The 27,587-nt window shown below is 36.9% G+C and overlaps 1 pseudogene; it reads right to left on the bottom strand.

Annotated features, from left to right (window-relative positions):
- Positions 1-295: 295 nt before the first annotated feature.
- LOC149558758 (putative disease resistance protein At1g63350) overlaps positions 296-27,587 on the bottom strand; it is a 157,771-nt pseudogene continuing 130,479 nt past the window's right edge.

Raw genomic sequence — 27,587 nt, 5'->3', positions numbered from 1 at the left:
TACTAAATTTCATTCAATAATTCATTTATGCGTGCACCAGCTTAAACAGTTTTCGTATGGCGGCAATGCGGTAAGTCCTTTAGGCCAGACTTTGAGTACTTTGCTTCTCCAGCTTTTTTCGAGATGGAGCAATCTAGAAACTTTCGTACACTGCTGCCTCTTAATTTTCTGATTTTTGGCCTACGAAATTCAGAATAAACTCCAGGAAATTGCCCCCATAACGAATCATAAAATTAGAATAAGTATTTAATAATTAAATTTCAAATCAAACTTTAGGAAATTTTGAACAATATCATTGGTTTGTCTGGCAAAAATTTTCACATATTTTGCAGGGACTAATAATCAATAATCAATATACAATATATTAAGTAGAATCAACCAGGACTCCCACTAGAACACAGCAGGAAGGTAAAGTGATTTCTTTGACTTTACCCGATGATGTCATTTCAGATTGTAAAGCCCAAACTACTATTCTATTCTGTTTATGAGGTATTCCTTCAACAAAGACTCCTTTAAATAGGACTGCTTCACAATTTTATTTTGAAGTGATATGTCTCTTGCAAAAACTGAAAGAGCTCGTTCCGCCAAAATTCACCGTAAAGAAAATACTCATTTCCTCCTACCATTTCATTAAAGCACTCTTGGAATGCTTTAGTGTCTACAGCAGATACCCTAACTAGTTCTACTTTGGGGTTTCTCTCAGTAAAGTAATTGTCTTCCATTGCATTTAAAACTGTTGTGCAGCCATATACTCTGATCTTCTCTACACTAGTCAAATCCCAGTAACATTCTGGCAAAATCTCCAATACTTCACACTTCATTATTGTTAGTATTTTCAGTGAAGGAAAAGCTGTGTCTTCCACCATTAGCATCTATTGTAGATTTTGTAGCTCCACAATAGAAAACTCCTCCAGCTTAGGAAATGCTCCCCTTTCGCCAAATTCCTCCGGAAACTTCTCAATGGTGGGGCACTCAATAATCTTGAGGTGCTTTAGATGAGCAAGTTTGTGCAAGTCTGGAAGTTGCTTCAACATGTCACAGTTGAACAAATTAATGTAGCTCAGATGTTGAAACTCAGAAAATGAAAATTCTATCCGGAGTAACTGAGGACATGTTAGAGAGAGCTTCCTCAATTTGGACATGGCAGTCATGTCATGGGGCAGTCTTTCCATATTTGTGAGATCCAGAGTTAGATACTTCATCTGCTCCATCATTCCTAGAATTCCTTCCTGAATTGTCTTGCCATAATTTGTAAGAGACAGCTTTGTAAGTTGTTTTAAGGCGCCCAAATCATTAATTGAAAGCAGATCTCTTGTGTAGTTGTTCCATACTATCTTTGTCCATGCATTTGGGCTACCATACACATTCAGGTATTGAAGAGATTTAAGGCATGAGACCCCAAATGGCATGGACTGAAGGTGTTCACAAGAACCAAGGTGGAGAACTTGTAAGGAAGTCAACTTAGAAATGTCGGATGGGAGTTGTGTAATGCTAGATTTAGAAAGATCTAGTATTTCAAGCTTTCTAAGAGCAGAAATAGAATTGGGCAGCGTTTGGATTGGCACAGAGCATAGCCTGAGGCAAACTAAATTCTTCAAACACCCAATGTGTTTTGGGAGGGAGCTCAGGGCAGTCCGTGACAAATCCAAGACTCTCAGAAGTGCCATACTCTGCATCACTTCTTTTGGAATTTCCTTTAAACCACGATTGCCATTAAGTAGCAGTGATCGGACATGGGGAGCTCGAAATGTCTTGGGAAGTCTAGTCAAAAAATTGTTCCTCAACGAAATTCTCATGTATCCAGACCAGTCATCATCATCTGGGAGCTCTCGTAAACCTCTGCCTGTCCAAAAGAATCATCTCTCTTCCTTCTCAGCGATTTCATGTGCTAAATCATGCAAAACATCATGCACCCTGAAAATGAGCACACCTCCATCATGATCCTTCCAGAGGGGTTCGATTAGACATCGGTCGGCTAACAAATTGAGGTAATTCTTTCCTATTTGATAAGAATCCGGCCCGCCAATCAACCCTTCTCCAATCCAGTACTTTGTAGCTGTTGAATAATAGATAACTTCATCTTCCTTGAAAGCAGCGAGGCAGAGGAAGCACAACTGCAAGGAAGCCATAATCGGCCAAGACATCGTAGCTTAATCTCAAGCTCCTATAAAGCGACCCTCCAACATCCTTCTGCAGCTTCTAGAGTGCAAATTCGCATTCATCTACTTGAGTGATTCCCGACATTGCCTTTCCAATTACCTTTAGGGTTTGTCCCTCGCACTTGTTGCAGACGCGTCTGGCTGTTTCTCCCTCAATGCCTGTGGGAAAAACTCCACCGTTGTGTGGAAAAGCATGAGAAGAAAACAATCTCCAACTATCATCCTGGTTCAAATCTTGCATTTGGATGATTGATGGAGCAGGAATACCCAACTGCAAGAGCACACTCTCAGTTCTCGATGTGGCAATTTTGATGTTGGAGTCGTGGAATGGAGAGTTAGGCACACACAGCTCCTCTAGCAATGATGTTGCACTTGTTTCCCAAACATCATCTAGAAACAGGGAAAATCTGTACTTTGTCATGCTCTAATTCAGGTTTTTACTTGGTCTTCCTCTCTGCTCTCCAATCTTTCATCTACTTTAAGGGCTATTTGTTTGACCAGATCTTTTCTAAGAGCGTTGAAAGACGGAGTTTGTGAAAAAGTAAGCCAAAGCATCAAGTCATTAGAAAATAGATTTTGTACCTCGTCACTGTTGAAGAGTTGCTTGAGTAATAGAGTCTTGCCGGCCCCTCCCTTCCCAAGTATGCCGAAACGACACAGGTTTTGGAACTTTTGTGAATGAATCAGCTCCACAAGTCGCTTTGATGTAGAATCTTGTCCAACAATGAGTGCTTCCTCAATATACCTCGTGTTTGAAGTGGCCAAAGAAGGCAATGAAAAGATATCTCCAGATGTGCCGGCAAGTCCAGCATTTCCCTTTAGAGAATCCATTCTCTGTTTGATCTGTTGAAATCTTTCATTGTAAGCCACATCTTGATGAGGCTGATGTAGAAAAGCAACCGGGGCTACATCATTTTCCACATGCTTTTGCAAATTTTCAATGAGATTTCTAATCTTTCTGCTCGTTTTGTGCCGAGAACAGGGATGGAAGTACGAGGGTACAGTGCAGCGCTGTGTCAAATCAGACGCTTCCTCCAGAAGATCACTCAACTTGTTCAACCAGTTGTTGATTGTGGAGGGCAAAGGATGACTCCATTTATTCACTTTGCCAGAGTTTAGAGCCTTTTGATACTCCTGCAATTTCACATTCATTTCAATTATTGTTGTTAGCAGGTCTTTGAGGGCATCCAACTCTTTCCTGCATCGGACCGCAATGCTGATGTGGTGAATAATCTGATCTCTATTAAATTTGATTTGTTTCAATCTCAAGTATGTCTTTTATTTAGAAGTATGATCTATTAAACTTTTAAAATGAAATTGAGTTAATCATATTTTTAAGAGTTAAAAATTTAAATTTAAATAGTATTTCAAATTCTAGAATTTTAGAAAAAGTGGTTTGTATAAATAAAAGTAAAAGAAAATTTTAAAATAACTTGATCAAGCTAAAAGAAGAATTAGTACCATAAATTTTGTATGATTAATAATTCCATTCTCTTCTATACCAATATTTGATATGACTATGATGTTGTCATCTACTATCCTACAACATACACAAACAATAAAATATAAGATCTAGAACAAGACCCATAGTTACCAACTTTGAGGGACTTCACTACTAGGGGTGAAGATCTAGTAGTTGAGCACCAATCACAATCTTTTTTTTTCTTTTCTTTTTAATAGTAGCTTACTTGACAATTCCCTTGCTTATAACTAAGGTTTTAAAGTCACATCATAAAAAATGACACCACAACAACATGATTTTTGCCAAAGTGTCCAAAGCCCTCCCCTCCCCTAAAAAAAAGGGAGATCAATCGTAGTGCATTAGGGAACACCATAGTTGTGCAGACAATTGCTATCACAACCACTGGAAAGAGTTCAAATATTGGGTCCTCTCCCTTAATTAAGAGTTATTTTTAGCTATAAAGAGGCACACACTAATAAATTCTTATTAACTTTCATGGTTTCTACTTTTTCTTATGTAGAGCCAATCACACATAAGTCAAATGTAATAATCAACAAAACATAATTTTTCCTTAAGCAAGTCATTTACAGATTTAAACATATGACCAATTTTAATTTATAGTAAGTAAATTGGTAAGCTCTCTACTAAAATTTCATCATTTGGAAGGAAATAATAAATGACCCATTTTACAATTAATTGTGAATCACCAAAGCTCTTAAGTTCTAAATTTTCCATTAGCAACTATTTTAAGTTGGATATTAATGCCACTTATCCCTAATGTTGTTTGTATAAGAGAAGAAAATGTTGTGTTTTTTTCTTAATGAAATCACCTTAAAGGGTCATGAAAATAATTCTAATACATGATTATGATAGACAAAAGATCCACCAGATTATAAGTTATTGGTGTAGTTTTAATCCAATGATTTTTTTTCACAATCAGTCATAGTAGAGAGATGCATATATTTTGGATTTGATTGTGTGCCATATTTTTGCATCGATGTTTTGAATCACACTCAGTGATCCATCATCAGGATGTGAAGAGATAGAGGAGATAAATGATTAGTTGCAGACCAATTTATGAGAGAAAGCCAAGGTATGAGGAGAAGATGGACACAAAGATCAAGGTCAACCTAGAGAGAGAGAGAGAGAGAGACAAAAATAAGACAAAAAATATAAATAATAAATAATAATAATGGTTAGCCCAAAGACCAAGAGAAATAGAGATTAAAGCACAAATAAAAATCAAAAGTGAAAGGGATAAAAAAAGACCAATGAGATACTAAACAAGCAAGAGAAAAATAAAAAACAAAAATAAAGAAGGGTGGCAATAAGCATGATAAAAAATAATACAATAATGAGGGAATAAGAATAAACACAAGATAATAGATGAAAAAGGCAACAATGAAGTTAAATAAATGTATAAACTATAAATGTCATATATGTGACATCTATATAGATTATATCCATGCATGTGTAGATGTACATTTATATGCATTAGTGAATATACATCTAAATCTGTGTATACGCATATATGTATATGCATATGTACATATACATATGTGTGTGTGTGTGTGTGTGTGTGTGTGTGTGTGTGTGTATACATGTACATATGTACACATATGCACACCCCTATATATGTATATATATACATATATATACATACATATGTATATATGTACACACACACATATATATAGACAAAACTTCAAAAGCACAAAAATAAATAAACAAAATGAGGAAAAACCAAGATGGACATAACTATTGAAGTGTGTGCACATCCATTAATGTGGAACTAGATAAATGTGTAGTGACTAAACCTAAGCAAGCCAATAAGATAGAAAATGAATAAAAAATAGCAAAGCATAAGAAGAAGAAGACCTAGAAGGAAACCTGAATAAGAGATAAACCAAGAAAGCAAAATAGAAGCTAGGATAAAGGAGGTTGTCAATAGAAAGAAAGAAAAAAAAAAAAAAAAACCAACTAGATGATACTATGACAACAAAGCAACAACATGACCAACCGCATATAGATAGACAAAGACAAATATCTATCTACATGCAATATATATAAATCAAAGAGAGAGAATATATATGTGTGTGTGTGTGTGTGTGTGTAAAATATATATATGTAAATATATATATATATATATATATATATATATATATATATATATATATATATATGGGTAAGTGCACAAAGTTGTGGTGCCAAAAGGGGGTATAAGTGGACACCTTTTTCCTGAAATCTACAAATTTTGAACTTCAACAAGAATTTGAAGATAGTTATGCTCAAAATTTTCAGATATGACCAAAAAAAAAAGTCGTAGTCCTTTAAATCTAGTTTCTAAACTACTAATGTTTTTTCAAAATGGTTTAGTTTTAGGTCCTCAAAAAAGGGCGCCACAAAAAGTGGTACTGTTTATTCCAAAAAAACATAGCATAGTACAAAGTGTGGCCCCCCTAAAATTTTAACTTTTTTTTTGAAATTTTTTAATTGCTCTAGTCAAAAGTTACTTAACACTATGTAGTTTATCCTAGATTTTTCGAGCAATTTTATAATGTCTATTTTTTTTTTAACGAATTTTTTAACTAAACACATCCCAAAAATGTGAAATATCTGTGTGCTCTCCCTAGAAATAATTGAAAACTAATCTAAAATCAAAACTTTTTTTTTTCAAAGTGTGTAGAATGGAGTCTAGTTTCTAAAAAACTAAGTTGTTACAAAATCCGATGAACGAGCTAAAATCTATAGCCCAATTAGTACGTGGTGGTTTTTGACAAAAAATGAACATACATTCAAAAGAAATTATAGATGAAAGGCTTGAAATAGTTCAAATTAAAAATAAATTATATGGTTAGATAGCTAACATAGAGACCTATAATGCTATGTAACCTGATCTTATCGATACCCAACCACGAGAAATCTTGAAGGGGAGCACAAAAGAAAAAACAATCACTTTTTGTATGTTTGCTGGAAAACATGTCTCAGGCCTGTTCATCAAATCCAAACCTTTGGGTTGGATCTCCAAGGAAAAATCAAGCCTTAGGCTTGGGTTTGATCAAGGTTTAAATAGCGTGTGCACCCTATAGCATGCACACACTATAGCGTGCACGCGCTATTTAAACCTCAGCTCTAAATAGCGCGTGCGTGCTATAGGGCGCAAACACTATAGTGCGCACACACTATTAAGATGTAAGTTGCAAAAGAGAACTAGGTGGGGGGGGATAGGGGAATGGCTATGTGTGTGCATGAAAGAGATAGAGAGAAAGCAGGGGATAGGAGAGGGGAGAGAGTACAGGATGGAAGAGAGAAAGTGAGAAAGAGTAGGGGTAGCAAAGAGAGTATAGGATGAGAGAGAGAGAGACAGTAGGGGTGGCAAAGAGAGGAAGTGTGAGAGAGAGAGTACGGGTGGAAAAGAGAGAGTGCAGGATGGGGGAAAGAGATTTAAAGTAGGGGATGGAAGAGAGAGGAAGTGTGAGAGAGAGTATAGGTTGGGAGAGAGAGATTAAGAGTAGGGGATGGAGGAGAGAGAGAGTAGGTGATAGGAGACAGAGTGGGAGAGGAATAACTTGAGAGAGAGGAGGATGGGAGTGCATGTGTTTGAAAGAGAGAGAGTATGGAATAGGAGAGGGGGAAGACAAAGTAGCTCAAGAGAGGGTAGGGGATGGAAGAGAGAGTAGGCAATGGGAGAGGGAGTGGGAGAGGGAGAGACAGGGGGGATTCAAGAATGAGAGAGGGGAGAGAGAGATAGAGAGACTAGGCAATGGTAGAGGGATGGGAGAGAGAGGGAGAGAGTGAGAGAGAGAGAGAGAGAGAGAGAGAGAGAGAGAGAGAGAGAGAGTAGGCGGTGGGAGAGGGAGTGGGAGGGAGAGAGAGGTGGAATGGAAGCATTTAAGAGAGATAGAGTAGGGGATGGGAGAGAGTAGGCAGTGGGACAAGGACTGTGAGAGAGAGAGGGGGGGGGGGGAATGGGAATGTGTATTTATTTATAAGAGAGATAGAGTAAAGGATGGGAGAGAGTGTGAGAGTTTGAGAGAAAGTAGTAGGGGATGGGAGAGAGAGAGAGAGAGAGAGAGAGAGAGAGAGAGAGAGAGTAGAGAGGAAGAAAGATAACTTGAGAGAGATAGACAGTAGGCAGTAGGAGAGGGAGTGGGAGAGGGAGAGGGAGAGGGAGAGAAATAGGGGGGATGGGAGTGTGTGTGACAGATGTAGAGAGTAGGGGATGGGAGAGAAGAAGAAGAGTGAGGGGATAAGAGTGTGTGTATTTATGAAAGTGAGAGAGTAGGGGATGGGAGAGAGTGTGAAAGTGTGAAAGTAGGGGGTGGCAGAGAGAGAGTACGATGATGGGGGAGAGAAAGTAGGCGATGGGAGAGGAAAAGAGAGAGGGGGGATGGGAGTGTGTGTGTAAGAGAGATAGAGCAGGGGATGGGAGAGAGTGTGAGAGTGTGAGAGTAGGAGGTGGATGAGAGAGAGAGAGTACGGCGATGGGGGAGAGAAAGCAGGCGGTGGGAGAGGGAAAGAGAGAGGGGGGATGGGGGTGTATGTGTAAGAGAGATAGAGTAGGGGATGGGAGAGAGTGAGAGTGTGAGAGAGTAGGGGATGGGAGAGGAGAGAGAGAGTAGGGGATGGGGGAGAGTGTGAGAGTGTGAGAGAGTAGGGGATGGGAGATGAGAGAGAGAGCAAGGGATGGGGGAGAGAAAGTAGGCGGTGGGAAAGAGAGTGGGAGAGGCAGAGAGAGCTTGTACAAGATGGGAGAGAGAGAGAGTAGAGAGGGAGAGAGATAAATTGAGAGAGAGATAGTAGGTAGTAGTAGTGTGAGTGTGAGAGAGAGTAGGGGGTGGTAGAGAGAGTATGACGATGGGGGAGAGAAAGTAGCAGTGGGAGAGGGAGAGAGAGGGGGAATGGGAATGTGTGTAAGAGTGACAAATTAGGGGATGGAAGAGAAGAGAGAGAGTAGGGGATGGGGGAGAGAAATTAGGTGGTAGGAGAGGGAGAGAGATAGGGGGGATAAGAGTGTGTGTGAGAGATCTAAAGAGCCGGGGATGGGAGAGGAGAGGGGGTGAGAGAGGTAGAGAGAGTAGGTGGTGGGAGAGGGAGAGTGAGAGAGAGTAAAAGATGGGAGAGAGTAGGAAGAGAGAGGGAGGGGATGGGAGAGAGAGTAGGGAGGATGGGGAGTGATGTGTTTTGAGAAAGTAGGGGGTGGCAGAGAGAGAGTACGATGACAGGGGAGAGAAAGTAGGCAGTGGGAGAGGAAAAGAGAGAGGGGGGATGGGAGTGTGTGTGTAAGAGAGATAGAGCAGAGGATGGGACAGAGTGTGAGAGTGTGAGGGTAGGGGGTGGCAGAGAGAGAGAGTATGACAATGGGGGAGAGAAAGTATGCGATGGGAGAGGGAAAGAGAGAGGGGGGATGGAGCTGTATCTGTAAGAGAGATAGAGTAGGGGATGGGAGAGAGTGAGAGTGTAAGAGAGTAGGGTATGGGAGAGAGTGAGAGTGTGAGAGAGTAGGGGATGGGAGAGAAGAGAGAGAGTAGGGGATGGGGGAGAGTGTGAGAGTGTGAGAGAGTAGGGGATGGGAGACAAGAGAGAGAGAGAGCAGGGGATGGGGGAGAGAAAGTAGGCGATGGGAGAGAGAGTGGGAGAGGCAGAGAGAGCTTGTACAAGATGGGGGAGAGAGAGAACTTGAAAGAGAGAGATAGTATGTAGTAGTAGTGTGAGGGTGAGAGAGAGTAGGGGGTGGTAGAGATAGTACGACGATGGGGGAGAGAAAGTAGGCAATGGGAGAGGGAGAGAGAGGGGGAATGGGAATGTGTGTAAGAGAGAAAAATTAGGGGATGGGATAGAAGAGAGAGAGTAGGGGATGGGGGAGATAAATTAGGTGGTAGGAGAGGGAGAGGGAGAGAGATAGGGGGGATAAGAGTGTGTGTGAGAGATCTAAAGAGTCGGGGATAGTAGAGGAGAGGGGGTGAGAGAGGTAGAGAGAGTAAGTGGTGGGAGAGGGAGGGTGAGAGAGAGTAAAGGATGGGAGAGAGTAGGAAGAGAGAGAGGGATGGGATGGGAGAGAGAGTAGGGAGGATAGAGAGTAGGGAGGATGGGGAGTGATGTATTTTGAGATAGTGTGTACGCACTATAGTGCGTATGCGCTTTGTAGTGCATATGCGCTATAGTGTGTACGCACTATCTCAAATCACCAAAAAATGGTAAAAAACCAACCTTGGGGCCCATTTCATCCATTTTAAACTTTTGGTCTATTATGCTCTCTGTTATTTTGATAGAAAACATGGGTCTCAACATCTAGCAAACACTATTTCAACACTTTTGGAAGCTAGCAAACACCAAATTCAATCATTGGATACGTGATTTGAAGAATTTTTGAATATTCTTTTAATAGAAAAAGTTAGTGCAATCCATTTTAAATATTGTTGGTCGATATATAGATACAAATTTGATTATAATTTGATATGTTATGTAATATATAGTGAATTCATTAAAAATTGTATGTTTGAATGAAATGTTATTTTGAAATGGTTAGAAATTTGACAAGTCGTTTGATATATATTGTGTATTCATTCAAATAATTATAATTTTTATATTTAATTGAATAATTTGTAATTTACACATTTTAAGTAATTCAGATGTTTGAATAATTTGACATGTAGAAATCATCATCATGCCAAGGAAGAAACCAAAGATTCAAACAAATGCAGATAGGGAGAGAGATTTGACAATTAAAAGAGATAAAATGAAATTACTATGTGAACAAATAAAATTGCAAAGCAATGATGAAGAATTAACTTTCGAAGACGATCAAGAACCACCAATACAAAGAAACAAGGAGGAAGAATTAGAAAGACAAAGAGAACGAATGAGATTGTTACACTCAAGAAGACAATTGAATTCTGAAGCTACACCATCCTCCAATGTTGGAGTCATATCATCTGCTACACCATCTTTGAATGTTGGAGTCATATCATCCACTACACCATCTTCCAATGTTGAAGTCATATCATCCTCTCATGTTGAAGAGACATTGATTTATAGATCCGACGATATACACACTCATCATGTCATGTTGAAAGCACAACATCAACACATCAAGTAGGTGATATTCCATCTTTTACATCTTATTGCCAAGGCACATCATCTTCAATTCAAGGTATGCAATACACTCAACCTTATATTGATGTTAAAAATGTTGAGAGAATTGAAGAGATTAGAACACCTTCTAGAATTCATTTTAGAAAACCAAAATATTTGATTGATATTGATACTAACATTTGGAAATCAATGCCTGACAAGATTAGCAAGCATACTTGTCAAAGAAAAGTTAATCATATGTGGAGATTATTTTTTGAAGAATTAAATATTACAAGCCAATGCCAATTATTTGTTGAAATGATGAGAAATTTGAAATTTAGGCCTATCATGAAGATTCTTGGGCTAAGAACGATGGATGATTCAAATGAAAGAAATATTGTAAAGAATCTAATGAGTGCTTATGACAAAGTGGGTTCTAAATCATGCACCAAAGATAGTAATATCACAAGACGAGTGCTCACATTGACAATAGTAAGTAGCCAAATGAAGAAAGCTTGACTCATGAGAAAGACAAGAAAAACATTAAAATTTGGTAGAGGTACCTTAAGGAGAGCCATGCTAAGGCGTGAGAGATTAGAAGATCCAACAAAAAATGAGTTATGGACATTTAGTGGTAGACTACCGCGAAAGGATAAAGAAATTAGTGAAGCCTTGAAATCATTGATCGAAAATTTTTGGAAAAATAACACATGTGTTTCTCCTAATCAAAGAGATGTTGTAAGAAGGAGGATTGGTAGCCGAAATCGCAAGCCACATGCGAAACATTTTTTGGACTCAACTCAGACACAATTTTTTGCAAAATTTATTGGTATGTATCCTCAAATTCGAATAAGTCAAAGATTTTTTGAGATGGGTAAACCTTTTTATGTGAAAATAAATCACACAAGCACAACTTGTTGTTGTAGGATATATATTGAATTTTCTAACCATTTTGATGTTTTTAGGAACATATGCATAGTTTTGCATTCTCGGTTTGTTTTGCAGGATTGTGACATAAAAGAGTCACCAAGATCTTCAAGGGAATTCATATCCAACATTTTATGTGAAATAGGGGATAGCCAACAATTTTACAAGACATCATGCTTGGATGGTATGTGCTTATTTTGTGGTTCTTTGCAACTTTTATCAACTTGTCAACATATGGATAGTACACATGCAATTGGAAATGAAATAGTAGATTACAAAAAATTCAAGATAGTGACATATGCTCTAAAAGATGGGAAACATGGTAAAAGATGTGATGTAGTTATTGAAAAGTTTCCAGTGTATGAGTTCATGAAGATTTTTTGTGAAAAGATTATGTACAAGTATGCAAGGCATACCCATAGAGTTTGATGGTTGGATTTGCAATTCAAGTTGTGCAAGGATACGTTTCCATTGGATACCATTGTTTCCGTTGTAGATTTTGCAGTGAACTACACACTACAACTACAAAATGAGGTGCAAGCAAAGTATTATACATCTCAACAAGTTTCTATATTTGTTCACATAACATTCATGCATTCACCTACAAGTACAGAGGATGACAAGAAGATTTTGAGGGAGTACCATTTTTACATCAACGATGATTGATCACATTCTACGAAGTTTGTACATGGTTGTTTTCAACTATTTTATGGAGATTTGGCTAACAGGGGGATATCATATCGTCAACACATTATTTGGTCAGACAATTGTGCATCTCAATTCAAGAATGCACAGATGTTCTATTGGTTGAGTAGGATGCACAAGTTGTGTAGAATTCAATAGATGTGGAATTTCACAGAGGCTAGTCATGGTAAGGGAGAGCACGATGGTGTAGGCGCATGCATTAAAAGAGCCTTGGCTCATGAAGAACTAAAGTACAAAGATGGAGCAATATTGATAGATGCAAAATCCATCATCCAATGGTGTAACACTACAATGGGTCCAGGTAAGGAAGGTGAGTCTACAGTTCATAGATTTTTTTGGTTGATAGATAATACTAACATTGCACCATATCAAGATTGTTGCACACTAACAGGATCTAGTGAGTTACACTCTTTTAGAAGCTTTGATGCAGGTTCATGGAGTATCCACACATGAAAAATGGCATGCTATTGTCCATCATGTGCAGAGGAAAATTAGGATGACTGTGAGTCAATTGAATGGGTGGACAAATGGGATATACGGGTTTTGGACCCAATTGACACCTATCGTCCCCCACAAGCACTAGAAATGGTAGAGATGGATTCATCTATTGACTTTGACCACTTGTCAGATTTAGTGCAACCTGGTAATACATATATATATATATATATATATATATATATATATATATCTTTTTAATTTCAATATGTAACTTTATAACATTTACCGAAGTATTTTTTGAATTAATGACCACATTTTGTACATTTGTCACTGCAGGCCATGTTTTTGCTGTTATTGCACCTGAAGACAATGAAGAAGGGACATATTATTATTTGTGTCATTGTGTTGAAGCCAAACAAAAATTGGATCACTTGGTTATAGATGGTGAAGGTTTAGAGTACCATGTCGGTGCGATGGTTGTAACAGGCACATGGCTTAGACAATATCCTATGAAGAATCCTAACTTGTGGTTATTCGAGGATTGGCAAACAAAGAGGAAGATTCTTCATTATTCAAACCTTGTTGTTGCATCAAATTTCCACTTGATAAAATATGGTGGAAAACCACATAATAAGATTCTTTGAAAAGTTCGCGAGTCAGACCATGAGGCAATACTTGAGACATTAAAATGTCGAGCAGATCCAGTTGGCTCATTAGATTGAATTGGGAGAGAGAGAAAAAGTGATCAATTGGATCCAAATACAATGTTACAACCTCTTCCCCAAGACTATCACATGACTAAGGTGGACCGTATTGTTATGATGTGTAAGTGATGAGATTTAGTTTTGATTTGTTTAGAATATAGATACATTATTTGAATTTATATTAGATTCTTTAATAGGACCCATTTTTTTAATCTTTCTTAGATTTGTTATTGTGCTAATTCTTCATTTGTAGGTCACCAAAGAAGAGGGCTAATAAAGTTGACGCACAAGTGATAAAGGGTGAGATGCCAAAATCATCTGCGAAATGGTATTATCAATTCACATCCTCAATATTTATTAGTGTTCTTTGTTCAAGTACCATTGTATGATAATCGTCTTATGCCTGGAATTGCAGAGGTTAAATTATGTCAATACTAAGGTTTGTAGCATCAATACTAAGGTTTTTAGCATCAATTGGTCACGCTAAGTATATTAGTTGTATCATGAATCCTTTTGAACCAATATGACTAAGATTCTCGAAAGAAGACTAAATCATATCATCTATCTACTCCCTCTTTATATAAGAGTTTGTCAAACAATGAGAAGGAAACATTGATTATTACTCCCCCTTCAATGTAAAATTCTCATTGATTGCATTTTGTAAAGTTTTAAGTCACTATCAACCTCTATATCATTGTATTCTTCTTATCATCAAATTACACAACAATGAGAATATGAATGACGACTTCTTCACATGAACCTGACAATTATAAATGCTACACCTTAATAAATGTTTGGGCTTGGTCTTTACCATTCAAGCTTATAATACAATACATTGGCTTCATTTTTATTTGGAATTATTTATTATGTTTTTTCCAAAAGTCATTCTTCATTTGCCAATATGAAAATGCAACTATCATGAAAGGCGTAGTCTTATAATTTGTAATTTGTATAATGGTATAAAAGCTTGGTTGTGGGTTTGAATCCATTGCCCCCATGACCCTCCTTCTCATGCATTTATTCTATTTATTGTTCTACCTCCTCCTCCGCTTGGCCATTTTGCAACACCATCTGGATGGAACTCTAGCCTTCCTCAAAACCATTATACATGACCTCTCCTTCTTCAAGATATTCTATAAAAAGTTCCTCAACCCTTGAACCTTTCAAAACCCCAATCTCAATGGAAGGCTTCTAGACCAAAGGAACTAGTAGATCCGGTTCTTTAAGAGAAAGAGACAACAAATCCAATTTTCTAGTGACTAGATGGAAAATTGGGGAAATCATTTCAATTAGTTGTAAATCGAAAGGAATTATAAGTAAACTATATCAATATAATAAGTAACTTAGTAATTATATCAATATAATTTAATTACTAAGGAAATGAATTTATTACTCTAACATATAGTACATTATTTTGTAGACAAAGGTGTTGAATTTGATGCTTAATAGATTTACATACATGTGTAATAAATAATAAGTGTTGTAGCTTTGGGATCAACACTATAAAATGAAGGATTTCATACTACATTCACAGAGGTACCAAAATATTTTATTTGATATGGAGACAAAAGAAAATGTGTATTCTTCATAACTACATTTGAGTCTCATGTATTATCATTTTCAGCTATTGACATCAGAGATACCTTTACATCGTCATCATTGTATTGATCAACGAGTCCTTATTGCACTCACTAGTTCTAAGCCAATGACTAAGGTATGAAAGAGTTTACATTAAAATTTCATTAGTACTAAAATTCAATATAAAATTCATAGGCAAAATCGAGTGGTAACTTTGATAGTTTTTGTAGGGTCTTATTATTCCTGACCATCAGTGTATCCCTGAGGTGTATATACAGAGGAATTATCAGCTAGCTATAAGAAAATATTAAGTTTTATGTGTAAATATATATATTTTTTATATAAAATAGTTATTTATTCATATATAATTTTGATTGTAACATGTTGAGTTACAGAAGATTCTAGACTAATGGACTAGTGAGCATGTTAGGAAGACCTCATTATATACACTGGTCATCTCCCACTTGTTGGAAATTAAAGACAATTAGGGATTTATTTTGTTCCCCTAGTTGGAAAGAGTATATATCTAATGATTTACATTTTACACCTATATGGCATTATTGGGCATATGTTTTGTATAATTTTTTCTATGTATGTCATTTTTTACATATATTTCATGTATGACATTATTAGACATATGCTTATGATGTTTCAAATTATTGATAACTGAATTATATGATATTGTTAGACCTTATGGAATCAACTTTGATTTTTTGTTATCACATTGGTTTGATGTGTGTATTCAATCAATCAACATATTTTCCTTTTAATTCTTCCACATTTGGCATATCCATCTAACAATGAACATATGATACTCCCATCAAGAAGTGCATGATTGCATGGTTTTATGGTGGATGTCCCTCTCTTTTTTAAATTCCAATTTTATTCATCTACATGAGTAAGGGAGATCAATTCCATTTCTTTCAATTATATTTAAAGGTCATTAAAGTTTTTTCAAACAATGTGATTAAATAAATATTATTCAGCATTTACCTCTATCATCAAGGTTGATTCATTCCTCCTCTTATTTTACCAAATAATTTGGATGAATCACCCATGGCTCCTTACATTTCTTGAAGAAAATTTTCAAAGACTTTGCAACATGTCTTCTCTTCTTCCATATAGTTCATGTTCATTGAAGACATTTGGTCAAACAATATATATGCTTTGTATATTCTCACAACACCAATAGTCATGGTACAATGCTTACAAGATCCATAGTTGAAGAGAAGCTATGTGAAGCTTCTAGAACCATGGACCTATACTTAATTTAGTATTATTGCATCCATGTTACTTATGAAAGTGGAACTTTCACATAGATAAGTAGGGAAACCAAAATTGAAAGCCAAACTTAACATAGAAAAGTAAAGCAAGCCTCAACTATATTCTCATTAAACACTGTGAATTCAAATATCTTTGACAGAGCATATCTCGGAGCTTGTACAAGATATGGATGAGGTTCTAGTTCCTATAGGACCTTGTTGTAGAGACCTACAATAACCTCTCTCTCTTTTTGGAGGTCGCATTCCGTTTTCATTCTACAAGGCCATCTCAGGTGATGTTGAAACTTGCAGTGTTGGCCAGTACAAAGTTGCCAACTACCAAATCTCTCTCATCTTTTGTTGTGGGATCAAACTATCTACTCCATTAGCTTTGAGTGGCTGGGTAAACCCTATCCCCAACCTCATCTTGTCCCCTTTAGTGCTCGAACGTTCTCAGGCACGCTGAATCGGAATGTCCCTAAGGGTCACTAAATGCCACAGGGCTGCAATCTTTGATGGGGCATATCTCAGAGCTCATGCAAGATATGGATGAGATTCTAGTTCCTACAAGACTGTGTTACAGAGACCTACAGTAACCTCTCTCACTTTTTGGAGATCGCATTCTGTTTTCATTCTACAATGCCATCTCGGGTGATGTTGAAACTTGCAGTGTTGGCCAGTACAAAGTTGCCAATTGCCAAATCTCTCTCATCTTTCATCGTGGGATCAAACTGTCTGCTCCATTAGCTTCGAGTGGTCGGGTGAACCATATCTCCAACCTCATCTTGTCCCCTTCAGTGCTCGAACGTTCTCAAGCATGCTGAACCAGAATGTCTCTAAGGGTCACTAAATGCCACAGGGCTGCAATCTTTGACAGGGCATATATCAGAGCTCGTGTGAGATATGGATGAGATTACAATTCCTACAAGACCATGCTATAGAGACCTACAATAACCTCTCTCACTTTTTGGAGATCGCATTCCCTTTTCATTCTACGACGCCATCTCGAGTGATGTTGAAACTTGTAGTGTTGGCCAGTACAAAGTTGCCAACTGCCAAATCTCTCTCATCTTTCATCGTGGGATCAAACTGTCTGCTCCATTAGCTCCAGGTGTCCAGGTAAACCCCATCCCCAAACTCATCTTGTCCCCTTCAATGCTCGAATGTTCTCAGGCACGCTGAACCAGAATGTCCCTAAGGGTCACTAAATGCCACAGGGCTACAATCTTTGACAAGGCATAACTCGGAGCTCATGCGAGATATGGATGAGATTCTAGTTCCTACATGACTGTGTTATAAAGACATACAATAACCTCTCTCACTTTTTGGAGATCACATTCCATTTTCATTCTACAACACCATCTCAAGTGATGCTGAAACTTGCAGTGTTGGCCAGTACAAAGTTGCCAACTGCCAAATCTCTCTCATCTTTTGTCATGGGATCAAACTGTTTGCTCCATTAGCTCTGAGTGGCTGGGTAAACCCTATCCCCAACCTTGTCCTATCCCCTTCAGTGCTTGAACATTCTCAGGCACGCTGAACCAGAATGTCCCTAAGGGTCACTAAATGCCACAGGGCTGCAATCTTTGACGGGGCATATCTCGAAGCTTGTGCAAGATATGGATGAGATTCTAGTTCCTACAAGACCGTGTTATAGAGACCTACGATAAATTCTCTTTCTTTTTGGAGATCGCATTCCATTTTCATTCTACAATGCCACCTCGGGTGATGTTGAAACTTGCAGTATTGGCCAGTACAAAGTTGCCAACTGCCAAATCTCTCTCATCTTTTGTCGTGGGATCAAATTGTCTGCTCCATTAGCTCCGGGTGGCCGAGTAAACCCTATCCCCAACCTCATCTTGTCCCCTTTAGTGCTTGAACGTTCTCAGGCACGCTGAATCAGAATGTCCCTAAGGGTCACTAAATGCCACAGGGCTGCAATCTTTCATGGGGCATATCTTGGAGCTCATGCAAGATATGGATGAGATTCTAGTTCCTACAAGACCGTGTTATAGATACCTACAATAACCTCTCTCACTTTTTGGAGATCGCATTCTATTTTCATTCTACAATGCCATCTCGGGTGATGCTGAAACTTGCAGTGTTGGCCAGTACAAAGTTGCCAACTGCCAAATCTCTCTCATCTTTCGTCATGGGATCAAACTGTCTGCTCCATTAGCTCTAAGTGGCTGGGTAAACCCTATCCCCAACCTCATCTTCTCCCCTTCAGTGCTCGAACATTCTCAGGCACGCTGAACCGGAATGTCCCTAAGGGTCACTAAATGCCACAGGGCTGCAATCTTTGACGGGCATATCTCGGAGCTCGTGCAAGATATGGATGAGATTCCAATTCCTACAAGACTATGTTACAGAGACCTACAATAACATCTCTCTCTTTTTAGAGATTGCATTCCATTTTCATTCTATAATGCCATCTCGGGTGATGCTAAAACTTGCAGTGTTGGCCAGTACAAAGTTGCCAATTGCCAAATCTCTCTCATCTTTTGTCATCGGATCAAACTGTCTGCTCCATTAGCTCCAGGTGGTCGGGAAAACCCTATCCCCAACCTCTTCTTGTCCTCTTCAGTGCTCGAACGTTCTCAGACACGCCGAACCGAAATGTCCCTAAGGGTCACTAAATGCCACAGGGTTGTAATCTTTGACGGGGCATATCTTGAAGCTCGTGTGATATATGGATGAGATTCCAATTCCTATAGGACCATGTTGCAGAGACCTACAATGACCTATCTCTCTTTTTGGAGATCGCATTCCATTTTCATTCTACAATGCCATCTCGGGTGATGTTGAAACTTGCAGTGTTGGCTAGTACAAAGTTGCCAACTGCCAAATCTCTCTCATCTTTCATCGTGGGATCAAACTGTCTACTCCATTAGCTTCGGGTGGCCAAGTAAACCCTATCCCCAACCTCGTCTTGTCCCCTTCAGTGTTCGAATGTTCTCAGGCACCCTAAACTGGAATGTCCCTAAGGGTCACTAAATCCCACAGGGCTGCAATATTTGATGGGGCATATCTTGGAGCTTGTGTGAGATATGGATGAGATTCTAGTTCCTACAAGATCATGTTGTAGAGATCTACAATAACCTCTCTCACCTTTTGGAGATCGCATTCTGTTTTCATTCTACAACGCCATCTTGGGTGATGTTGAAACTTGCAGTGTTGGCCAGTACAAAGTTGCCAACTGCCAAATCTCTCCCATCTTTTGTCGTGGGATCAAATTGTCTACTCCATTAGCTCCGAGTGGTTGGGTAAACCCTATCCCCAACCTTGTCTTGTCCCCTTCAGTGCTCGAACATTCTCAGGCACGCTGAACTGGAATGTCCCTAAGGGTCACTAAATGCCACAAGGCTGCAATCTTTGATGACGTATATCTTGGAGATCGTGTGAGATATGGATGAGATTCTAGTTCCTATAGGACCATGTTGCAGAGACCTACAATAACCTCTCTCACTTTTTGGAGATCGCATTCCATTTTCATTCTACAATGCCGTCTTGGGTGATGTTGAAACTTGTAGTGTTGGCTAGTACAAAGTTGCCAACTGCCAAATCTCTCTCATCTTTCATTGTGGGATCAAACTATCTGCTCCATTAGCTCTGGGTGGTCGGGTAAACCCTATCCCCAACCTCATCTTGTCCCCTTTAGTGCTCGAACGTTCTCAGGCACACTTAACCGGAATGTCCCTAAGGGTCACTAAATGCCACAGGGCTGCAATCTTTGACGGGGCATATCTCGAAGCTTGTGCAAGATATGGATGAGATTCCAGTTCCTACGGGACCGTGTTGTAGAGACCAGCGATCAGCCAAGGATAAGGATAGCATAGTAATAAAATGATTATTTATCTGGTGGATATAAGTCTTTTATATAACAAACCATTTATATGCATAGTAAAAGAACTGAATATAGATTTGAGACTTATTGATCACTTGCAGTCTGATCATCTTCACAAGTATGCAACTTTTGTTTCACTATTTCATGCGGGTTTATTGAACTTTCTTTATGAGGTCATTTACAGATGGGATGTTCAAAGGTTGAGTTCCTATGGGCCGTCAATACTTTGACTATACTTTAAGTCAACGATTATCAATATGGGAAAAAATGGAACTCGTTGTATTTTGAAGTACTGAGAAGATGGCCGTGCCCTTCCCCAAGAGTTTTAGAAATGGGAGACATTAGGTAAGAGAGTGAAAATGTTACTATCGCTTCAATGCACATGACACAATTAGAAATGCAAATTTTGATGTTAATCATTTTGTGATAAGGGAGAGACTAGAGATGATCGTTGTTACTATCTCTTTAGTAGTGGATTTTTGTTTTCTCTTGAATTTGGTGGTGGGGGATTAGTGGTAATTCTCCTTGGATATTCCTTCTTATGATGTTAGTGACAAGTGTTGCTCTTTGAAAAAACTTGTACAATATTTTTTAGATTATTAGATAAAAATAAAGAATTGTAAGTATTAAACATGATTAGCCTTTAGTTCCTAGAAGATCTTTATTTCCCCATCAATGCATTTAGAAAGTTAAGTTTTAAGAAGATCATAAATAGAAAAAATTAGAGAAGCGATTTAAAAATTTATATTGATTGGAAACATGTGAGTCTTGAGTTTCCTCTGCCTTTTAAAGAACGTTCCTTAGCTAGCATACCTAATTCCACATTCCATAATAGTGTCATTGCGCTAAATATTTAGGAAACCAACTGCTCTAAGATAAAGCTTCCCGATCAATAATAATCTAGCCTATTGAGGTACATAATACTTCTCAATTAAACTTGTGTTAATTCAGTATTAATTTTTTAATTAACTACAATTTTAGTATCTGTGTACAGGGGGTGAATGAGAAAATTATTTGAGGTCCAATTTGAAAATATATTTGTAAGGATCTTGACCAAGGTTCACAACTTCGATGATTAATACATTCATTTAGGCTAGAACCTCACTACAAAAATATAATATATAAAAAAGGTAGTGAATAACATCATGTCTAGACCCAAATCAACCAATGAAAGTCAAATCAGCATAATGTGGAACAACAATATATGCATTGAGTGGGTTGTCATAGAAAAGCTTCAGAATAAAATTCATGTCTAGAATTAGAAGACCTTAAAGAAAACTTATGCTTGTAACACAAATGGCCATTCAAAATTGAATATGATTACAATATGTGAAATAGCATTACGAGAACTTGTAATGCTCTTGTGAACATCGTGTTAATTCTTCTAAGAATCCCTAAGATGCTTGTTATACTCAAAATTTTGTTGAAATTGAATTAATTTTTATCCTGTCGGTTAATTGGCTTAGGGTGATATATGCTTCTTGGATGGAATAATGAGTTCATGATTAACTTTGTATTAAGATTCATAGCATCTTCTAGTTATTTGCAAAGGAAATTTATAAATTAAGCTAATGTCATATGGCTTGCTTGAGAAAGATGTCCGTGTTCTTATTGATGGGTACTAATGACTGTCCACATTTAGTTCTTCAATATCCTATTTGAAAAGCTTTCCATAGACATTTCTTTGCCATACTAAGTACTTTTGAAAACATATTTGAGTAGAAGCACTATAGTAGATACTACATGATGTTTTAACAAATAAAGTAATGGGTTAAAGACTATTATTTCCAAGGTATTATGTCATAGTATTTTAATTGTAATGACCTTAGACTAATGATATTCTTGAAGGTAACTTTGACATGAAACAAGAAAGACAACCTACAACCAAGGCTATATTGTGCCTACAACCAAAGCCATAAATGCTCACAGCCAAAGCCACTAGTGCACATAGCCAAAGCCATGGATGCTTATAGCCAAAGTTACAAGTGTTCGCAGCCAAAGCCATGAGTACATGAAGTCGATGATCACAATTGTTTACAACTATTCACCAGAAACAACTTCTTTGCAATTTTTGAGAAATACTAATAAAGCAAAAAATAACATCTACTAGTTAGTAGACATAATGGCAACTCTCTAGCAATTGAATTTAATTTCATACATGCACATATCTAATTTAATGTCATACATGAACATATCTAATTTAACATCATACATGAACAAACATATAATAAAAAATGATAACCAATAATGTAATATACATTAACAAACACATAATATATTATGATAACCAATAATGTTGTATATGAACAAACATATCATATATTAACCAATAATGTCATACATCAAATATAGAATGTCATATGTACATCAAATGTATGTCAAATATGTCTCTCTGATGCCTATATATATACATGGGGAAGGAAACAAGTCTCTCTCTCTCTCTCTCTCTCTCTCTCTCTCTCTCTCTCTATATATATATATATATATATATATATATATATATATATATATATATATATATATATATGTATCAAATATCTCAACTACATCTTTTCCTTCCCACGAGGGGAAGGAAACAAGTCTCTTGACATCCTCTGCCGTCGTGTGGAGGGAGACAGTGGAGATGACGAGGCCTTCCTGACACGCTTACTTGACCTCTTGTTGAGGCTCTTCTCCAGGTCCAATTGATACAAAGAAAGTAGATATGAATCAATATTTATTATACGTTGAAATCAAATATATGTACACACAAAATCAATTATTTTCTTACCACCAACAAATAGTCACTCTGTAAGTCCACCTCAAATGCTCGTGGACGATCAGGCATGACAAGAACCTACAAAAATTCAATAAATATAATCACTTAAAAATAACATTAGAAATTTTGAGATTAAATATTATAAACAACAACTAAAATGAAGAAAATTCTTTCATACCTCCGTTGGTGGCTGTGAGCTAGCCACAGCTGTGGCCACTCCACTATCAATAGATTGTCGTAGATGAGGAGGTGCATCTAACATCATGAGATGCATGTCATACAATACACGTTATATCTAACATGAAACATGGAATAAATATAATCAAATGAATTAAATTAACATGAAACAACTATACCTGTGTGAAGCTCGTATGATGTCTCTGCTCTGTGTCTGTGGTAAAGGTTGAGGGTCATGTGGAGAACTGATGCACATGCATAATTTTTTTCGTCAATCCTTAATATAATTACCTAATAAATATATGTATTAATTAAAATGATTAAATTGATACATACCTCAGGACTTGTCGAAGGGACAAAAAATGGGCCTAGAGGATCGCTGCTAGGCCCAGCAAAACTTTGACCCTAAATTTTGAACAATGTCAATAAATGCTAATTAATTAATCATTCACTAAACATATGAAATGTGATCAAATTAGTAATTTACCTGTGTGTCAATGCCAAATGTCTCATTCAGGAACTCATCGGTGAAAGGCCCATCATCCGCAACATCTCTGGCATGAGTGCCAAATGTGCATAGGGATTCGCATGAAGTGCACATGTGATCACGATGCATAAAAGGCTCCCCCTCAACTAATGGGCTCATGGAATGGATGAGGGTCTGCGTCAAAGCATTAATGGTCCCTAGAGTGCTGGCCTCTACATGTTCCTTCACAACTGAAAGAATAATCACATGCTCGTGTTGTGGATGGACCACAGGTTCCCTAACTACATTAGGGTCATGATGTGCTCCTGGCCTCTCAAATGATGACCCCCCACCTGTACCTTGGGAGTCTAACATATCAAAATAATTGGGGATCTCCCCAAGGAAAAACTCACAATATAATTTCTTCAAAAAATACATGGGGACCTCGTGATTGTTGCAAGGAGGGGCATCAAAAACCATCCACCATCTATCCCAAAAATTATTTCTAATAGCATCGTGTATACACCAATGGATGGGGAACTGTTTAGTACCCTCTCTAACAATATTTGGCTCACTGGGTTTTCTAAATGATGCACATATACTACCTTTTGATATTTCTTTTTTTTTAACATCTTCATATGACAATTTATTTGCATAAAATCTTTTTTGTTCATCCCTCTTAGCCCACCAAATATCTAACTGACCACTAATTGAGGTTATCTGAGTGTTAATGGATTCGAGGGATGATGCCAATTGAGCCCTCATTGGATTGGTTTGTCCAGATTCTTTCAACCGAGAAATGAGTCTTTCTAATTCAATTTTGCCTCTCTGTATTTCATTTCTTATATTTTCTTGTGTGCCTGGCGGAGGTCTTGCGATTGGTTCGGGTTGTGGAATTTGTTGTTCTTCTTGAGGAGGGTTTTGATTTTGAGGTTCTTGAGGGTTTTATGGATTTTTTGGTTGATTATGGACATTTCCTGATAAAAAATCAATTGAAATCCAACTAAATAAACAAATCTAAATGAAATTTGTAAAAACCCTACAAAAGAATATCAAAAACCAATAAAACAATATGGAAAACATATTAAACAATGCAAATTTAAGTTTATATCACTTACCTCATCGTCGTCGGTGTGCTCATTGTCTTGGATTTCATTGGTGAGGAGGTATTTTGGCAAATGATGGTGAATTTTTGCTATCAAACCCACGTACGCGTTGTTGGAGAGCCAAAAAGAAAAATGAAAATGATGGGCCGTAGGTCTGCAACCCATCATATAAATTTTTTGATATTAGAATAGCGCATACATGCTATTGAAAATTAGAAAAAAAAACAAACCTTGTCATCTTTTTGGCACCACAACTCAGTGCATATGCCCATATATGTATGTATATATATATGTATGTATATGTGTGTGTGTGTACATGTGTATGAAGATATATATACACATATATACATATACATATATATATATATATATATATATATATATATATATATATGTATATATACACATATATATCCATCTGGGAGTTTGGGTCACTACTATACTTGAGAGGATTAGACCATTAAAAAATAGAAGAATTATATATGTACGTATACATATTCATATATATAAATATACAACTATATATGTGTGTATATATATATGTATGTATATGTATGTATATATGTATATGTGTGTATGTATATGTGTACAAAAATATATGAGTATACATATTTGTATATATGTAAATATGTACATATATAACTACATACACACACACACACACACATATATGAGAGCATACAGAAAAGAATTTTGCCTAGCACTTCTTCTTAATGGAGTTCCTCCTCTTCTAGGGCTTTCCTTTTTTTGGAAGTGCTCTTCGCTATAGGAGGTGCCTTAGCCTACCGGCTAGTACTAGCGTTAATTTTTCATTTCTTATGCTTTAGGGAAACTATTTCTACTATTGGGACAACTTCAACTTTCTCTATAGAAGTTTTCAATTCCTCTTCATGAATTGCTCTTGAAGGAGAGAAATTAGGGCTTCTAACCTTAGCCTCCTTTTTCTTCCTAGGCAAAGAACATTGTCCAGTTTATATAAAAGAATTTCTAATCCCCTTAGCAATTTTAACCCTCTGACCTATACATTTAGCTAGATTTGGGATAGGCTCCTTAAATCCTTGCAGTAGAAATTCTTCCTAGGAAATATCTGACTGTTCCTTTAAAGCTTTTTGCACTATTAGTTTAATGAGGAAATGAGGGAAATAGAGTTTTGTCTACCCTCTTGTAGTAGTATGGCTTATTTTGACAAAATGCCAAATACAAAACTACGAACATTGACAGTTCTGATATCATGCCTTAAACTACTCAAAAATTTGAAATGAACAACATGTAGAAATGGCTATCACCCTTCATAGGTGAAATACTTAATGATAAAAATTGCACATTGTGGAAATGACTCAAGAAGAGATTGTCTAACAATACCTCGTTTCTTATTAATATCAAGCATTGGATTTCCATGTAAAGTGAACTAAGCTCTAGTAGAAATTGGGTCAAGATTCTTTGAAAATTCCTGAGCCTTCCAATGGTAATCCCATAACTTCTGCCAAAACCATCTGAGAAAATGACATCTTCAATCCTTTAACTATTTCCACTTCATTCTTTAAGGAATTGAGAAATTGAAATGCAACCTTGTCATCCTAGCTAGTTAGCTTCTAAACATAATATATCCATCCCCTTGTTTGTAAATATGGCCTACAATTTTGGTCTTCGAGCAATGTATTATGCACAATAGGCTCTCTCTGAATTAGGGCTCCTCCCATTGTCTAATTCCCAAGGTACCCAAAAAAAAGTTGCAAAAGAGAATAACATATAACCATAAATTTGGCAAGAAAACTTGAAACAATAGGTTACAAGATGAGTTTCAACTTAAGATTTTTTTTTGAGTAATGAAGCTCAAGAGAGAAAAAAACTTTGAGTAAAACAAATGCAAATCTCTATGCTATCATTTTAAAATTACTCATAAATATGCTCCTCAGAACTCGTACACAACATATCTTGCCATCTTGGCAATATATGTGCAAAAAATAACATGCAACAAAAAGATTTCGAATGATGAAAATGACAAATCATTGGCAAGAAATGCAAGTATGACAAGGGAAAAGAATAAATAAAAAGATTGCACAAATATAATGACAAAACTAATATAAATTGCCCCTAGCTACAATAAGGCAAGTGGTCCCCCACTTGTAACGGTGATAAGGCATATAATTTTTTTTGGAAAAAAAAATTAATATCTCATACCTTGGAATTTGTGCTAACTAGAAGCGTTGTTGAGGTGGCAATTGCTATGCATGAATGAAAGAAATGATGAGAGGGATGGGTGGAAAACTAGAAATGAAGTAGAAATTATTATGGAGAATCAACTTTTACGATGAAAGTGTTTATTATGATAGTGATGAAACCAGCTAGAGTGAGGAAGGAAAATGAACAAAAAGCTCATTAGGTGATGTTGCGAGAACAACAACATCAACAATAGAAGAGAATTGCTACAGGAACTCCTTCTTACTCTATGGTTTGTGATATAATTTGAACTTGTGACCATTGACCAACAATTTGAACTAAACATGATTCTCAATGGAGAGCTAGACTGCTTCATCTTGAAAGAATATTCCTAGCTTAGGACACAAGCCAAAGATTTTACGTAAATGCCTAAACTGAAGTAAATTTTACTTTCAATACTCTAAAGTTGTAACTATGATAGGATATTTTAAAAGCAAATTTAGTTCTCTAAATATTTTCTAACAAATTTAATTTCTACTTTACTTTATTTTGTTCTGACAAATAATAAAATAATTTTTAACTTTTCTTTCCCTTTTGTATGGGACATTAATACTATTGTAAATATAGTTGTAAAAGCTTATGTGATAGAAATAAATTTATCTACTAAATTTAATTTGTGTAAATCTAAAATATATAAAGTATATCTTATATTTAGAAGTATGATCTATTAAACTTATAAATGAAATTGAGATAATTGCATTTTT

The sequence above is a fragment of the Cupressus sempervirens genome, chromosome 5, assembly GCF_028749045.1.
Source record: "Cupressus sempervirens isolate cs-2001-9-10 chromosome 5, ASM2874904v1, whole genome shotgun sequence".
In the NCBI taxonomy this organism is placed as follows: Eukaryota; Viridiplantae; Streptophyta; class Pinopsida; order Cupressales; family Cupressaceae; genus Cupressus; species Cupressus sempervirens.
The sequence above is the reverse complement of the archived record's forward strand: the minus strand, read 5'-3'. Positions and strand labels throughout refer to the sequence as shown.